The sequence below is a fragment of the Scyliorhinus canicula genome, chromosome 2 (assembly GCF_902713615.1).
Source record: "Scyliorhinus canicula chromosome 2, sScyCan1.1, whole genome shotgun sequence".
Taxonomy (NCBI): domain Eukaryota; kingdom Metazoa; phylum Chordata; class Chondrichthyes; order Carcharhiniformes; family Scyliorhinidae; genus Scyliorhinus; species Scyliorhinus canicula.
Window position 1 is genome coordinate 51,189,415 of NC_052147.1, and position 18,021 is coordinate 51,207,435.

Below are 18,021 nucleotides of genomic sequence, written 5' to 3' on the forward strand. Positions count from 1 at the left end.
GTTTGTATGGGGAATCCATATATCTAAGTTGGAGCAGGAGGTTGGGGAAATCCTTCAGAAATTCCAGGTTAAATACAAAACCTGGCAGCATTTTACAGGCCCCCACTCAGCATGTTTTGGATGTGGGTGGGAGGGGCACTGAAAACAGGTGGGCGCCGACTCCACCGCCTTCCAGCATGTCCCTGACCTTACCCCATAATACAGGGGTGGGCAGATGCAGAAATCATATTTGAGCAGAAAATCAACAATGTCACCAAGCCAATTGGCCCTGATAATATGCCACCTATGCTACAAAACATTTGGCATTGGAATTCAGGTGAGAGTGAGCAGTCCGATTTGTAAAGGGCGGGTAGCGAAGGGGCATCTTGCGCATGGGGGGATGTCTTTTGCCAATTAGGGGCAGCCCCCCCCCCAAGATAGAACCTCCACCCTTTGACAAAGGGTCATCTGGATTTGAAACGTTACCTCTTTTCTCTCCCTACAGATGCTGCCAGACCTGCTGAGATTTTCCAGCATTTTCTCTTTTGGTTTTCGCACCTCCCCCCATATTTCTTCTTACCTGCCCACATTCTTAAAGCAATCCCCCCAACCCCCATCCCTTTCCTTGATCTGCCCAAACCCTCTCTGCCCAAAATCTCAGACGTACCTGTTTCCAAGGTCCATGGGCCTACATCCTCGTCCTCTTGCAATCCCATCAGCGCCCACGAATGCACCCTTGGCGCTACCTGGACTAGTGCAGCTGCCGTTTCCCCCCATAATATTCAGCCCCATCTCTCCATTGTTGGAAGGGAGGGATACAATCTTGAGTGAAAGATTTTCAGATACTTTCTTTTTTGTGGGGAGGGGGCAATTTTTAGCCTGGCCAATACACCTGGCCTACACATCTTTAGACTGTGGGAGGACATCGGAACACCCCAGCATGCAGACACTGGGAGAATGTGAAAACTCCACACAGACAGTCACCCAAGGTCGGAATCAAAACAGGGTCTCTGGCACTGTTAAACAGCAGTGCTAATCACCTGCCACCCTGCCGATATTTCAGGTACTTTAGAACATAGAACAGTACAGAACAGAACAGGCCCTTCGGCCCTCGATGTTGTGCCGAGCAATGATCACCCTACTCAACCCTACATATCCACCCTATACCCATAACCCAACACCCCCCCCCCCACTTAACCTTACTTTTAAGGACACTACGGGCAATTTAGCATGGCCAATCCAGCTAACCCACACATCTTTAGACTGTGGGAGGAAACCGGAGCACCCGGAGGAAACCCACGCACACACGGGGAGGACGTGCAGACTCCGCACAGACAGTGACCCAGCCGGGAACCGAACCTGGGACCCTGGAGCTGTGAAGCATTTATGCTAACCACCATGCTACCGTGCTGCCCAAATTTCTTATTGTTTAAATCTTCAACACGATTTGACACTGTTTTTGCTTTTTCATATTTTATTTTATATTTGCACTTAATTCTCCTTTCCATACCATAAACAATCCTTAGCTAAAAGGCTGCCCTGCTGTTATTCCTGCTGGCCACTATTGTCGGATACGTTGACTTAAGAGTGGCTTTGCCTCTATCCATCGCTTCCTTTCCTGGGTGATGGCATTTGGCTTCATATTTGCATCTTATAAGGCTTTGGCTTGAACGCAGGAGCTCATTGTGCAAAGAATTGTGCATTTATATCTGTTGGATACTTTTGCCTCAATGGTAGCACTCTTACTTCCTAATCAGAAGGTTGTGGGTTCAAATCCCGATCCAGGACTGAAGCATGTAATATAAGCTGACACACAGCTTATGGCACCTTTTTAAATCTTTTCCATCAAATGTTTCATTGATTGTGAATTACCAAAGGAGTTGCATTTAAAGAGAGCTTGGATTGGGAGTCAGCATTCTCCTGGAATCTATGTGGTTTAGCACAGGGATAAATCGCTGGCTTTGAAAGCAGACCAAGGCAGGCCACGCAGCACGGTTCAATTCCCGTACCAGCCTCCCCGAACAGGCGGCAGAATGTGGCAACTAGGGGCTTTTCACAGTAACTTCATTTGAAGCCTACTTGTGACAATAAACGATTTTCATTTGATTTCATTCATTATTCACTACACTGCACATTCACGCACATAGCGTGAAGTGTTTCTGAATGAAAAAACTCTATATAATTGCAAGTTTCTTCTTGTTTCCTATAGCGTACCATCCTGGATTCATACTTTATAAATGCTGTGAAGGTTTGCATTCCTTGTTTCAAAGGCAAAGAATATGAGATGTAAAATTCATGGTTAATAATATGAAATTCTGAATCAAATTAGCATCCTTTGAGCATTTTTGCTTCTTACATAACCATGAAACATATGAATTAAACTGGATATGTTACCTTGATGTCAGCAGTGGAAGATTAACAATGAAAGACACAATAATTCATCTGCTGTTGGTAAGTGATATTCTTAATGGTAAAACTATCAGGTTAAAGTTCATAGTACAACGAAGATCTATGGAGAACTGCCAAATATTATTCATCCATGTGCGTGGTAAAGTATTTCACTCCAGTGCAAGGGATGTGATATGAAATTTAAACGGCATTAATTGTCCTATAAATCTTCACAGACTAACATGCTAACATTCCCACACTCTACAGGGAGTTGTATTTTTCAGGTACATCAGGTTCCATGTTTCAATCATGCTTCACCTGGCTCTATTTTGAGATGGATTGGATGTTTTAAAATGGTTATGACCGCAGCAACCTTTCTCCGTAATCTCTGCTGTTTAACCACATATTGAAAGGCATGTTGATGTAAAAATATCCAGGAGTCTGTGCAGCAACTACAACCTGAGAAGTGCATGGAAGAAATATGCGATGATTTATTCCATCCTCATGTGACAGGTCAATCACATCAACTTGTACAAATGTATTCCAATAAGTCTCTTCTAACCATCCTTATTTCTTGCTGGGCATCAAACCCGTCATGGGTCTCACAGCCCGTTCCCCCGGCGGAAAAAGGTTCTCGCCTCGGAGCGGGGAAAACCTGATCAGAATTCATTAGCATCCATTTCCATCTCACTCGCAAGGTTGAAGTGGAATGATGCAGGCTCCCAGGATGTTCCCACACCGCTTCACCAGCTGGACGTCCCACAGGCGTCAATCATTACGGGTCCCCAAAAGCGGAACAAGGCACCATGGAAACTGAGGGGGAGCAAGGGGGTAAGTACCCTCTCTACATTTACATGGTGCTGAGAGGGGTCCTTCAGAGGTGGTGGGGTATGGGGGGGGGGGGGGGGGGGGGGGGAGGACTTTGGCTGGGTTGGAGGGGCTCAAGTTGGGGGGTCTTTCCTGGGATGGGGATTGTGTGGCACATCTTCCCTCTGTAGCCTTGAAGACTTCAACTGGAATACCATCAAGGCTGCAGGCTTTGTTGCTTTTCATCCATATTATTGTTCGTTGCAGCACTCCCATTTATGAAATCTACCAGAGGGAACTAGGGGGTAGTCTGGAGAGGATCAGCTGTAATGTGAGGTCATGATTGAGGGAAACATTTACAGTGCTGTTGGATGGCATTATCATCATTAAGAAGAGTGTCACCATCCTGTGAGCAAAGGGAAATTTTTCCATTTGACGTTGATCAATAGATGGCCCTGTCGGCTTCAAAAAAGCTTTGCATGTTGTGATGGTCAGTATATTGTTGGATCTCTCAAGCTTTCTCTTCCCACCATTACTCTTTTATCTTTCAGATTTGTCTTTGGGTGTCAGCCTCGAGCAGTTGGAATGCTGCCTTCTTGCGACCTTGGGTTATTATGCCAGGCAATGAAAGCTGCTCATTTTTGTTCCAGGTGGTCACATATTTCAGGATCATGTTGATTAAACCAGTTGTGGTGACGACAATGTTCAAACCCAATAATCTGGGTTCAGGAGTCTAGTAGAGCTGATTTTATTTGATTGCATCGTTCTGGAACTGAGTTGGATGTGTGATGATTCTCCAGATTGATAGTGAGCTGCACTTGGAATCTCTCTCTTTTGTCAGGCTGTTTTGGGGCTGAGACATTGATCTCCTTGCTCTTGGACATTTTGACTTTGTGATGACTTAGTGCTGGGTGACTGTTCACCTTTGGTCAAACAAGTCGATGATCTGTCCAGTCAGCATCAGTCATCTGCATGGATCGAGTGATACAGACATCACTTAGATCTTTGATCCAAACAACGACATGATCCAGGAGGTTCCAATGTTTTCATTTCGGGTGCCTCCGTGTGGTTTTGTCCTGTCCTTCTGGCAGAAGGGGGTGTTTGTTCTAATGAGACGATGCTGAGTACATTTTGTCGGCAGGAGGACACTGTTTACACTTTCTTTTTCCATCCATCAGAGTCACAGCCAACACTGGCATTAAAATCCTCCAGAAGGATAATATTTTTTTCTTTTGGGATGACAATGAGGACATCATCAAGATCTTAATAGAACTAGTCACTGCTATGCCTGTAATAAGCTTTTCCTGCTCAGACTAATCGCCCATAAAACTTATTGGACCCATCTGATAAAAATCACGTGTTGACTTCAAGAGGTACCTATGTGAAACACTTTCATCATAAAAGGTTGTGCACGGTACCGTGACCCCGTGCACAGGGGTGCGAGCGAACAAAGTTCAAAATTACTGCACAATGTGCCATTAGTGGCAATGACACAGTTAAAATCTGTTATGAGGCAGAGGTAGAATATACTTAATTAGAGACCAAATGAAATATGGAATAAAATGTCATAACTAAGAAACATAAATCACACTAGAGATATATAGTTAAAAACATAAAACTGGAACTGTGTTTTTTTTTTCCCTAATGAAGCTGAGTTAGGAACAGCACCTTTTTACACAGTTAATTTTCCTACTCCAAAAATATGTCCTTGTTTGTACCAGCAATGCCATTTCTCTAAGAGAAATAATCAAGATGCACTATTTCTCGCTATGTTGGTTAAATGATTAAATGAGCCAGATTTTGTAGTAGAAATAATTGTAAGACTATGAACCCTGAGAATTATTAAAGAGTTAATCAGACAGTAAACTCCAACAGTCTCACATACACAATTAAATGCAGAAATCAGGACGTGCCTGTTCGGGTTGACTCGCTCTTCCAGAAGCTTCGCCAAGAGACCCGCCATTCAAATATATACAATGGTGCAATTCGTTCAAGGGATGTGTGCTTCAATGGCCAGACCAGCGCTCATTTCCCATCCCTAATTTCCCTTGTTAAGGTGGTGGTGAGCTGCTTTCTTGAACTGCTGCAATACATGTGATCTGGGTGACCCATGGTGCTGTAGTGGAGGAAGTTCCAGGATTTTGATCCAGTGACAGTGAAGGAACAGTGATATATTTCTAAATCAGGATATTTTGTGGCATGGAGGGGAACTTCCAGGTGTTGGTGTTCCTGTGTATGCTGCCTTTGTTATCCTGGATGATATTGTTCCTGGTTTTGGAAGCTGCCTGAGAAGGCATGATGAGTTCCTGCAGTGCATCTTGCTGCTACTGTGCCTAGTGGAGAAAGTGAATGTTTGTGGATGGAATGCCAAGTTGCTGTACTTATGCGATAGATATCCACTCACAAGTCAGAACAAAGGGCGCGATTCTCCGCTGCCCATGACGGGTCGGAGAATAGCGGGAGGGCCTTCCCGACATTTTTCCCGACCTCCCGCTATTCTCCCCCCCCCCCCCCACGGCCACCCCACGACACGAATCGCTGCTCGCCATTTTTTACGGCGAACAGCGATTCTCCCCTGGCCGATGGGCCGAGTTCCCAGGCCTTTACGGCCGTTTTCACGAACGCAAACACACCTGCTCTCACCGCTCGTGAAAACGGCCGCAAAGTGCCGTTACGGACAACCATGGCACCGAGCGGCTGTGCCAAGGGTGGCATGGGCCCGCGATCGGTGCCCACCGATCGCGGGCAGCGGGTCCGGTACCCGCGCACTCTTTGTTCCTCCGCCGCCCCGCTGGATCAGTCCGCGGGGCGACTGAGGAGCATGACGGCCCACGTATGCGCGGGTTTGATGCATATGCGTGATGATGTCATCGTGCGCGTCAGCCGCCGTGACGCTTGGCGTGCGGGCTTAGCGACGGTCGCTAAGCCTGCGATGCCGTGCTTCGCGGGGCTGCGCTGCTAGCCCCGCCCGGGGGGGGGAGAATCGGGTCCCGGGAGGGGGCGTGGAGGCTGCCGTGAAACACGGCCAGTTTCACGGCAGACTTTACGACTCTCCGCATTTGCGGAGAAAAAAACAGCGAGCAGTGATTCGTGTCGTGGTGCGGCAGTGGGGGGGGGGGGGGGGGGCGGGGGGAGAATAGCGGGAGGTCAGGAAAAATGTCGGGAAGGCCCTCCCGCTATTCGCCGACCCATCATGGGGGGGCGGAGAATCGCGCCCCATGTCTTTCGGGACTTGTGGGAGGAAACCGGAGCACCCAGAGAAAACCCAAGCAGACACGAGAGAACGTGCAGTCGCCACACAGACAGTGACCCAAGGAAGGAATCAGTGACAGGAATCAAACCTGGAACCCTGGCACCGTGAAGCAACATTGCTAACCACTGTGCTACCGTGCTGCCCAGAAAAACTCCATGTGCCTGACGTGATTTGAACACGCAATCTTCTGATCTGGAGTCAGACACGCTATCATTGCACCAGAAGCCGAAGTCAACAGTTCTTCAATCTGATTGGTTAAGGAGATACATGGGTGCTTGTTCACACAAGTCCCATATTTCCTGCAAGGAGCACTGTGCTGAAATGATTTCCTAGTTACAGTAAGTTGCAGTGCAAAATCCCACCGCAAGGCGAGAGGAAAGGGCAAGTGTAATGAATAGTTGGTACCATTTGTTTGCCACTGAGAGCCGCATCAGGCCTGACAGCATTCCATCAGAGCGAAACAATTGTTCTCTGTCTTCAACTAACAGTTAAGTTTTTTGCAGGCACTAGTTGCGGTTCTGAAATCAGGGGGAGGGGGGTTGTGCAAGTGTGTACTGGTCAGAATGATCATAGTACAAATGGCCTGATTTCTGAGACAATGGACATTTTAATTGACATCACCGACACTGAAACTTGAATGGATTGATTAAAGAGTGTCTTGAAACCTGGAAGAATAGACCTCGAGTAGAATGACTCTTTCAGAATTCCATTACAGATGTGATGGATGAAGAAACTCATCTACCTGAAAGAGGGATAGATTTATTAGCCGGAATCTGCAGGAGTGACGACGATCATATACAATGCTCGGTCTACCAATTGGATTCCATTTAGATGTGATCAATGCCACAAAAACTACAGTTACCTTAAGCTAAATTTAAAATATAACAAAACGACCTTTGCACTCTGATCAGAGTCCTTACTGTGGAAATTACCTCATTGTTGCGTCCGGGGAAAGCATTGTATCGTATTCCATTGTCAAATGGAATCATAACATCTTTAAAGGATGGAGACATAAAAGCCAAGGGATGTTCATTAGTGATATATAGCCAGACAGAAGCACTTAAGGATATAGTGAAGACATCATTGTTCAATGCACAAATGTCTAGAGAAGAATCATATATGGTACGCTGGATGATATTTTCTCAACATAAAGTGCTGGGCTTAACATCTGTTATTTCAAAGAAACTCACTAGGCCAATAAAATAGCCCATTCCTAGCATAGAACTAGCCAGTGAATGATGAGGCTGTACTGAATGGTCTGTCTTGTCCTTTGTCCAGGGAAAGCTTTTACGAATAATAACATCAAATATGTTCACATCATCCGTCTTGTACTTCCCAAAGCACATAATCCAAACGCCAAAATACGGGCAGTCTTTCAACTCATCATTTGATCTACAAGATATAAATAAAGTGACTTACCCAAACTGGATATAGCAATGCTCCTATTTTATAACCATATTACCTCATAATTTTGTCAAGCATTTAATATTATGCTCCTCTGCCACCGTGTTCAGTCAAAATAAATTTTAAATGATTCTCAATTTATTGTTATTCCTTTTTAAATATGGAAGGCCATGCGCAATGCTGGTAGATAGCTTATGTTTTAAACAAAAGTAAAATAACCAGAATATACATTGCTCCGAAGAAACATTGAGCTCAAATTTGTAATATTTGTATACGAATCACTTATGTGGAATCCTTAATCTGTGCATAAAACATATCCCTAATGATTTATGTTTTCAGTGTTCAGCAATGCTGAGTATTGTCAGTCCAGCGCATGTCAGACAGCTTTGGGTCATTAACAACATCTTGCAAAAGATTATAATTTGCATTAATTATTTTATGTTTGATACATTTACAGCAGGAGCAAGTAAATGGTCTGAGATTAGCATCCTGTAAAATGTCGCAGGTTTTCCTAAGTACCCTGCGAAATCCCTAATCTAAGCAGAAACTGTTTAGCATGTTAGTTATGTATTCATCAAAGTTGAGTTATACACATAAGCAGGATATCAAAGGTGGGAATGTCATTCTAGGGGTGTGACACAGATTTAATTTGATTTTCCAATGGTAGACAGCACTGCCTAGCAATCTCCATTGTGGCCTGCCCCCAAGGGATTGAGGTAAATCTGCATAGTGGCAGATGAAGCGACACCACAGAAATTAATTTCTCCCCTCACTTTACCCTCTCCATTACGCGCCAAAGTGTGGCGACTAGGGGATTTTCACAGTAACTTAATTGCAGTATTAATGTAAACCTACATGTGATACTAATAATGATTATTATTATTAACATTTCACATGGAATATAGAATTTACCTTTGTGAACTAGGTCTGCCTTCTAACTACCATTGATCAATGCCAAACAAGACCTGATAGACAACGGACTTCACATCTTTAGCATCCCAGCTAAATCCAGCCAGGCTATTGAGGGGTGGGCATCTGGCTAAAGTGAAAGAAAAACAAACAGGTTGTCACAGATACTTTTTCAGTTTTGCAGTAGACACCCAAATACCTGGCCACTCGCCACCCTATTAACGATGGCGATTCAGGAGCTACCATTTGGAACAGGATCTTGGGTTGAGCAGCTGGATTGTTCGGCAATTTCAGGAGGAAGGGGGCCACTTATAATAATGTAAGTTTCAGTCCTATTTCATATATAAGGTCCGAATTGCAATTTTGAGGTACAAATGGATGAAACTGTTTTCCACACATGCGCCACACTGACCGACCCTTTAAAGGGGCCACTGAAGATCACTCAGAAAATGGCCAACATTTATTTCAACTTGAATTCTTGTGTGGCCAGGATGTACATGCAGGATCTACGCTCCTGAATCCACAGAAATACTCCAGCCATCTGCCTGCCCATGCAACCCCCATCTTGGCGATCACTTCCCTCTTCCTGCACAGGTCCTGACTGTAGACTGGATCATAAGCACAGTAGCTGGATGATTTCCCACTTTCCCCCAACCACTGAACTGCTTTATTAATGAATAGTTAGCTGGAAGCATGCACCTCAAAATGGCTCAGGCCTCACGGCGCAACAATGGATGGTTAGTGGACGTGCCCCACTTAGTGTGTTTTGTGGCCAGTATCCTTTTAAAAAATTATTTTAACTTATTCTATTTAATGAGTAGTAGTTTACTATGTTTCCACATCACACAGTGGAATGGCTTCTTACCTTGAGGGCTTTCTATAAACTGGCAGTTGAAGAGGCAACAGCTGACAGACCTAAGGTTAGGTACAGATCCATGGCAAATCGCACTGTGTCACATACATAGCAACGTCAAAGATCCTGGATCCAGAAAAGATTGTTCGTGCAAAGAGCACCTGATCTGAAATTAAATGCATGTATCTTTTAACTGATGTTTTATAGAGATGGTAAGAACTGCCACCATAGGGCAGCACGGTAGCATGGTGGTTAGCATAAATGCTTCACAGCTCCAGGGTCCCAGGTTCGATTCCCGGCTGGGTCACTGTCTGTGCGGAGTCTGCACGTCCTCCCCGTGTGTGCGTGGGTTTCCTCCGGGTGCTCCGGTTTCCTCCCACAGTCCAAAGATGTGCGGGTTAGGTGGATTGGCCATGATAAATTGCCCGTAGTGTCCTAAAAAAAAAAGTAAGGTTAAGGGGGGGGGGGGTTGTTGGGTTACGGGTAGAGGGTGGATACGTGGGTTTAAGTAGGGTGATCATTGCTCGGCACAACATCGAGGGCCGAAGGGCCTGTTCTGTGCTGTACTGTTCTATATTCTATATTCTATGATGTTGCAAATATTGTGGATATTGCTTTTGAGATTTTTAAAGTCACATAACTGAAGCAGTCTTTGACATGCATTAAATTTTGCCATTAAACAATTTTGCTGAGGTAGTGGGGCAACCCACTTACACATAATTTCCATTGTCTTCCCCCAGTTTATTTAGGATGAGGAAAAATTTCTTAAAGAGGAGATGCATCCACCATTGGTGTTTTTATTAAATAGCACTGGACATCTAGCTGGCTCCAGAAATGAGTCGAGAGGCTGCACCCATACTTTCCGGATGGAAGTAGGGCCAGACACTCAACGCATGCAGGACCATTCCCAAGGTGTTTGTCAAGCAGGCCTGGACAAAGGTGGCCGAGAGGGTCAGTGCCAATCTGCTCGAAGAGACATCAATGCTGCTGGATTTCATCCCCTCCCAAATGATAAGCTACCAACAAGCAGTTACAACAATGGACTTGCAACTCATTTGTCAACTTTCAACAAGATGTGATTACAATGAGAAATGCATGGGGGGACCTCCACAGTGGCCAGGATCTCAATTGAGGGCAACCGATCGGCGGGTGGGCTCATTCCGGGGGGGGAGGGCTTATGTTCCTCCGTGCCGGGCCCCTGTAGGGCTCCGCCATATTGCTTAGGGGCCGTGGCGCACATGCATGACCTGCGCCAGGTCATGGTGCGTGCATGTGCTGGCCGTGGCGGGCCGGCTTTCGGTGCCGGAGCAGGGGACAGCACTCCGGCACCATACTAGCCCCCTAGTAAGGGGTGAATGCCTGGGCCTGGAGGCCCCTTGACGCTGGCGTCGCTTGCACCTGTTTTGACGCTGGCACCAACACTTGGTTGTGATTTTGGAGAATCCCAGCCATGATCACTGAAACCCCTGAATGAATCGTGATATCACTGTTGATATAATTCACATAGTTGGCCTCAGGTATTCATGAAAGCTGCTTGTCCAATGATATCAACAACACTTAAATCAGCAAGTTCCTAAAATCATGATAGAATCTCTGTAGTGCTGAAGGAGGCCATTCGGCCAAACGAATCTGCACCATCCCTTGGAAACAAAGCCCTCCTTAGGCCCAAGCCCCGATCCTACTCCAGTAATCTAATAACTCCAGTTAACCTTTTGAACACTAAAGGGCAATTTTATCATGGCCAATCCACCTAACTCGCACATCTTTGAACTGTGGGAGGAAACCGGAGCACCTGGAGGAAACCCACGCAGCCATGAGCAGAACGTGGCGACTCCACATAGACAGTCACATGAGGCCGGAATTAAACCCACGTCCCTGGCGCTAGGAGGCAGCAGTGCTAACTACTGTGCTGCAATCAGAAATGGATATAAGATGATGTTACAATTCCTTATCATCAGTAACTAATTAAAAAAACATGATAGCAATTAAAGATACATTGACAAATGTGTAGGAGTTTTAAATGATTGACAGCAAAGCAGTTCATCGAGGTTGTGATGCTGATCTCGGTAGAATTATCTAAGTGCTTGGAAAGGGCAGTATTGGAGATATATACGGGTTGCTTGGGGAGCAAGTGATGAAGATTAAATGTAAGTGGGAGGAGGAGCTGTTGGTGCGAGGCTATGTGTAGGGTGAATGCTGCTACGTCTTGTGTGTGGATGAACCTGATCCAGTTTATAACTGTGCACGAGTGCACATGACTCCAGCATGAATGAGCGGGTTCTTTCGTGGGGTGGCTGACATGTGTGAAAAGTGTGGGCGAGAGCCGGCGAACCACGTACACATGTTCTGGGGGTGTGAGAAGCTGGTGAAGTACTGGGAAGCGGTGTTTGGGACATTATCCAAAATTATCGGGGTAGAGGTCAGGCCCGACCAAATGGTGGTCACCTTTGGGGTCTCAGAGGCGCGGGAGCTGGTGGAGGGAAAAAAGGCCAATATTGTAGCTTTCACTTCCCTATTGCCGAGCGGAGGATTTTGTTAAATTGGGAGGCAGATAAGCTGTGGTAGTCACCACTAGTGGTACATTATATGTATTACGGCACTGGCCGTATATTAGAGGTACGTTGGTAAATCCCTGCCTGCTGGCTCCGCCCAGCAGGCAGCGTATAAATGTGTGTGCTCACCACAAGCCACCAGGAGTGGCAGCCTGGCTGGGGAACTTTTATGATTTTCTACATTTGGAAACGATCAAATTTGAGTTGAGGGGATCAGAGGAGGGATTCGACACATGGTAGGGATTGTTCATGACAATGGTTGAAGAAATGTTCGACCCGGGGGAGGGGGGAGGATAAGGGCAAAACAAGGCAAACTGTCCAAACTGTAGGTTGCTGATTGTGGTGCTGTATTTGTTACTATTCTTCTTAATTCATATTTGGAATAAAATACATTTTAGAAAAAAAGAATTATCGAAATGCAGTTGGAGGTGCATCTACTCAGTCTGAGCGATAGGACAAAATCAATTCTGGCCCAAACAGAGGGACTGGAGGCCAGAGAGAGTCAGTTGGGACACCTCCTAGTGTCCAAGAATAGAACACTCGAGAAGCCGAGGCGAAAGTTGGCCAAGTGGCAGTAGTTAGAGGATGGGAATTCAATGCATAAAAGAATACAGTCAGTTCCATTTCAGGCATAACTTCTGGTTGCAAAGCAATATATGAAGAGTGACAAAGGAATTATAGATAAATACATTTTATGGATATTCTTTGGCGCATCCACCAGCTTTAGGACCTCTCTTCATTTTGTTCCGACATGATTTTTGTGGGTAAGTAGAAAGATACTGTATAACTGCACAAAAATTATGTACATAATGGAACGCATTAAGGGAACTTCAAAAATTTAAATGCTATTTATTACAGCTCCATCAAACGCATAACTTACAAGCAATTTCATCCATTTATCAAGCAAAGTACCTAAAATGCAATTGATTAAATGAGAATGTTCCTAATCCATTAAGAAACAGGAAGCACCGTTGGATTCAGAATTACAGCAGACAATATTATGCAGATTAGAAATCATCAGCTTTCCTGGTGCTTTTTTTTTAACAGAAATAATGGTTACATCCAGCAGAATAATGAAGGACTATTAAAGCTTCATCGAAAAGACAGGTAATAAAGCAAAAAAAAAATCCGCGTGACTGCAATTATTTAAAGAACATCACAAAAATATTCCACGAGTGAGCACTTATTTATTAAAACCTGTTTTTCAGACAAGGCCTCCCATGATAATTAGGGGAACAAGATACCTAAAGGCAATGTGTCATTGGTTAATGGCAAGAGAGCTGGAGCTACTTTAGCTTCATAATAAATGGTTGTTCATATTTTTACAGGAGAGCTTTTTGTGACTTACTTGGTGCATAACATCAGAGTAACTAGCTGCTGAAAATCAAAGTGGAGGAGATTGAGCTGAATAGGTGCTCCTCCACTGCAAGAATAAAAACAAAAAGTTAGATACTTCATATGAAACGTAAGCTGCATTAAAAATGAAAATGGTGAGCTGTCAATTTTGTTTTACAGGAGGTATATTTCAACTTGGTTTTATTTTTAGACACACAGGAAATAATTAGCAGCTAATATTTTTCCTCTTCGATCCAAAGCTTTGACTTACTTATGAGAAGCAGATTTCGTTATGTTTTCTTTCATAAATTGCCAAATACACTCACAGCTCAACATAGAATCCCTACAGTGCAGAAGGAGGCAATTTGGTCCATTGAGTCTGCACCAACCCACTCCCCCCTATACCCATAATCCTGTAACTTAACCTGTACAGCCCTGGGCACTAAGCGGAAATGTAGCATGACCAATCCGCCCTAACCTGCACATCTTTGGACTGTGGGAAGAAACCGGAGCACCCGGAGGAAACCCACGCAGATATGGGGAGAACATGCAAACTCCACACAGACAGTCACCCAAGGACGGAATTGAACCCGGGTCCCTGGCACTTTGAGACAGCAGTGCTGATCACTGTGCAAATATTTGCAACTTGCGACTCAAAAGGGGCCGGTTTAACTCAGTTGGCTGGTCAGCTGGTTCGTGATGCAGGGCAACACCCTCAGCATGGGTTCAATTCCCATACTGGCTGATGTTATTCATGAAGGCCCTCCCTTCTCAATCTTGCTCTCTCCTGAGGTGTGGTGACTCTCAGGTTAAATCCCCAACACTCAGCTCTCCCCCTCAAAGGTGCAATGCAGCCTATGGTCATCATGGACTATGGCGACTATATTTACTGGTAAGGAGAAAACATGGATCAAATACAAAGTCAAGCATTTAAAAAAGGGAAAAGGCTTTCGAACAACCAACGTAAATATTTTTAAAAATTGCTTAAATTCTGATATGAATTCCAATTTCTTTAGTATTAACCTTTTGATATCCTAAAGCATGCAAAGGTTGAAGAACCCTATCACTATATTGCAACCTTAGGATCTTCCTTCCAGTGCTCTTTTAACAAAGGTCTTAGCATTATGTGGCAGGCACATTCATTGCAATAAAAGTAAACCCAAGAGAAAGGGTAAGAGATTAATTGCGATAGAGTGCCTGAAGAGACCTTGTGATGGATCTTGGGGTAGATTTGAGCACCCAGCACAAATCAGGTGTGTTGTTCCCTTCACCCATCTGACGTGGCTGGAAAACCTAATGCATGTCACAGTTAGGCTTCATTTAAATGTGCGATACCATACCCCTTCTAGGTAGCCTTTAGTTGGGTGGGCAAGCATGTTGACACAGTGATAGCACTGCTACCTCACAGCGCCAGGGACCCAGGTTCAATTCGGCCTTGGGTGACTGTGTAGAGTTTGCAAGTTCTCCCCGTGTCTGCGTGGGTTTCCTCCGGGTGCTCTGGTTTCCTCCCACAGTCCAAAGATGTGAAGGTTCGGTGGGGTGATGGGAATGGACTGGGGGAGTAGGCTTCGATGGGGTGCTCTTTCAGAGGGTCAGTACAGACCCGATGGGCCAAGTGGCCTCCTTCTGCACTGTAGGGATTCTGTGAAATCCATTGAGGCTGCCACTATTTAAGGGCAACCTGCTTCTCTTGAAGTAGAATCGCACTTAAGAGTGGTTACTTTCAGAATCTGCTGACTAATTGACTTGAGTCTTAGGGCACCCAGATGTTCTGATGGTGCCATGAAGGGATTCACTGAGCATGTGAGCAACAAGTAGGAGCTCTTTGCGCTCCTTGATGGCTGCCAGCTGCCGATACAAACTTGACAACAGCGATGGATAGAGTCAGAGAGAGCACGTGAATGGCACAAGCATCGCACACAAGACATATGGCAGCAATACAGGAAAATCTTCACAGCCTCCATGGGGCTGCCAAGGTTTGGATCCCCTTTACACTCTCACCTAATCAACTAACCCACCTAGCCACAGCACCAGCAATGTTTCTTTCCCTCCTTCCCATTGCGTCTTCTCTCATCATGATAGGACGCTTCACTGCACCAGCTTGCGCTTGAACATTCCTGGTTTAGGGTTCCCTGCCCTCTTAAACGGGGAAGCTCGTATTTGGCGAGGCACACAGGAAGTTTAATCATTGCCACCTCATAGGTCCCGTGCGGGTTAGGACACCACTCTCCCCCAAAGTCCGAAGAAACCTCCGTGATTGCGGAGATGGAGGTCGCTGGACTCGTTTTGTATCTGGCTGTGTGAAATGAAATGAAATGAAATGAAAATCGCTTATTGTCACGAGTAGGCTTCAATGAAGTTACTGTGAAAAGCCCCTAGTCGCCACATTCCGGCGCCTGTCCGGGGAGGCTGGTACGGGAATCGAACCGTGCTGCTGGCCTGCTTGGTCTGCTTTAAAAGCCAGCGATTTAGCTGAGTGAGCTAAACCAGCTATGTACCCAGCGTAGGATTGTGCAGCGTGTACCGGGAAGGCGAACGTTGCTTTCGACTGGAACGCTGAGGCAAATTCTCTGCCGGAGGCTGCTGTACTGTGGGCTCCCCACCGGAGGCTGCTGTACTGTGGGCTCCCCACCGGAGGCTGCTGTACTGTGGGCTCCCCACCGGAGGCTGCTGTACTGTGGGCTCCCCACCGGAGGCTGCTGTACTGTGGGCTCCCCACCGAAGGCTGCTGTACTGTGGGCTCCCCACCGGAGGCTGCTTTACCGTGGGCTCCCCACCGGAGGCTGCTGTACTGTGGGCTCCCCACCGGAGGCTGCTGTACTGTGGGCTCCCCACCGGAGGCTGCTGTACTGTGGGCTCCCCACCGGAGGCTGCTGTACTGTGGGCTCCCCACCGGAGGCTGCTGTACTGTGGGCTCCCCACCAGAGGCCACCAATGGTTTGGTCTCGCTATCCGAATCTGTACCGATGACCTCTCTCATGCCGGCACCTTGACCCTCTTGGGGTTCTACTCTGGCACGCTCAGGCATCAGATTCGGCTGGACAAGAACTGTTAGTTCACGAGGAATTTTACGAAGAATTGGTCACCTGGACCTAATGTGACCTAAGTGCTTTCTCATTTCTCGACCCTGGACTTACACTTGATAGGAAACTGCCCCTGTCTGGATGATGGCCCCGGAGATCCACTCATATGGGCGCCATATGCAACGTTTTGGACATACGCCGCGTCACCTGGTGCAAAATGCCTGGGCGGTCAATGCCAACCGGCGCAACACTTTTGCAGATCCTGGTTGTGGCGGACCTTCCCACCAATATCAGGGAAGACCATGCTAAAGCAGGTCCAAGGCCTCTGTCCAATCAGAACCCAACTGGAGCCACTCCAGTCACGGCGTGTGGGGGTGGTCCGGTAGCAAAAAAGTTTCCATCGCTCCCAAGACGGTTACCGCAACCCGCGTTTGAAAGTCGGAACCGCCTTTTCTGTCAGCTTATTTGAAGCCGGGTGGAATTGGGCAGTTCGATTGTGTCGCCCCTCCCGTTAGCCTTTAGAAACCCAGCGAACTCTTTGCTCATAAACAATGTGCCATTTTCCATGACTAACACCTCGGGTATGCTATGGGTAGAAAAATACAAACACAGCTTCTCAATCATTGCCCTGAAGCTGGTTGCTCCCATCTTGCCTACCTCCAGCAATTTGGAATTGACGTCAATCAGGAGGAGGAACATCAAATGCTGAAACGGGCTCCCAAAATTGGCATGCAACCATGCCCAGGGCTGCCCAGGCTATTCCCAAGGGTGGAGAGGCGCAGCCGGCGGGGCCTGCTGGTGCTCCTGACAGGTGGTACGTTGTTGGACCAATCTTTCAATGTCAGCATTCGGGCCTGGCCATCAAACATAGCTGCACGCTAACATCTTCATTTTTGACACACCCGGGTGCCCCTCATGGATGTCTTGCAAGATCAGACCCTGGCCCTTTTCCACAAGTGTACCCCAAAGCAGGACACCATCCCCACACTAAATTCAATCATTTTAGATGAGAAAGCCCTCAATTCACCTGGAAGCTGTTGATGCCGGCCACCATACAACACGAGATGTCGAACTTTGGAAAGAACCAGGTCCCTTTGAGTTCACTCACAGATCACATTCTGTGCACTCACAGAATGCATTGACCAATAACAAGTACATAAAGTTAAGGGTGGTGACAACTTCATCTACCCTGGGAGGAGATGGAGGGCTATCAGCAAGGGTAGTCGGCTCAACGCATCGGCGTGCACAATCGGAGTGCCCGACCTATGTTCAAACGAACACTCGTAGGTGGCCAACAAAAGAGCTCACCGCTGGGTCTTTGAGGAAAAGATAGGGGGAATGGTCCTGACCTCCTTCAACAGACCGAAAAAGGGTTTGTGGGCTGCACATGTATTAGGGAAAACCACCGGCAGGGTCTCCTTTTCTATACGTGGGTACTTGCGTTCGGCCACAGCCAGTGTCAAGGAGGAGAAAGCGATCGGTCGATCCCTACTATCTGACATCCTGTGATAGAGAAGG

The 18,021-nt window shown here is 46.4% G+C and overlaps 1 long non-coding RNA gene across 3 annotated transcripts; it reads right to left on the minus strand.

Moving 5' to 3' along the window:
- Positions 1-6,577: 6,577 nt before the first annotated feature.
- On the minus strand, positions 6,578-16,722 carry LOC119953612. 3 transcript variants are annotated; one of them, XR_005458062.1, is made up of 6 exons: positions 16,244-16,392; positions 13,494-13,568; positions 9,606-9,759; positions 8,744-8,870; positions 7,360-7,819; positions 6,578-7,169 (listed from the first exon to the last, which is right to left on the minus strand). It is a non-coding gene; the product is annotated as an uncharacterized LOC119953612 (long non-coding RNA). The 3 variants fall into 3 exon arrangements; XR_005458061.1 differs by lacking the exons at positions 6,578-7,169; positions 16,244-16,392 and adding an exon at positions 16,618-16,722 and having other exon boundaries at positions 7,180-7,819; XR_005458060.1 differs by lacking the exon at positions 6,578-7,169 and having other exon boundaries at positions 7,180-7,819.
- Between the last annotated feature and the right edge of the window lie 1,299 nt (positions 16,723-18,021).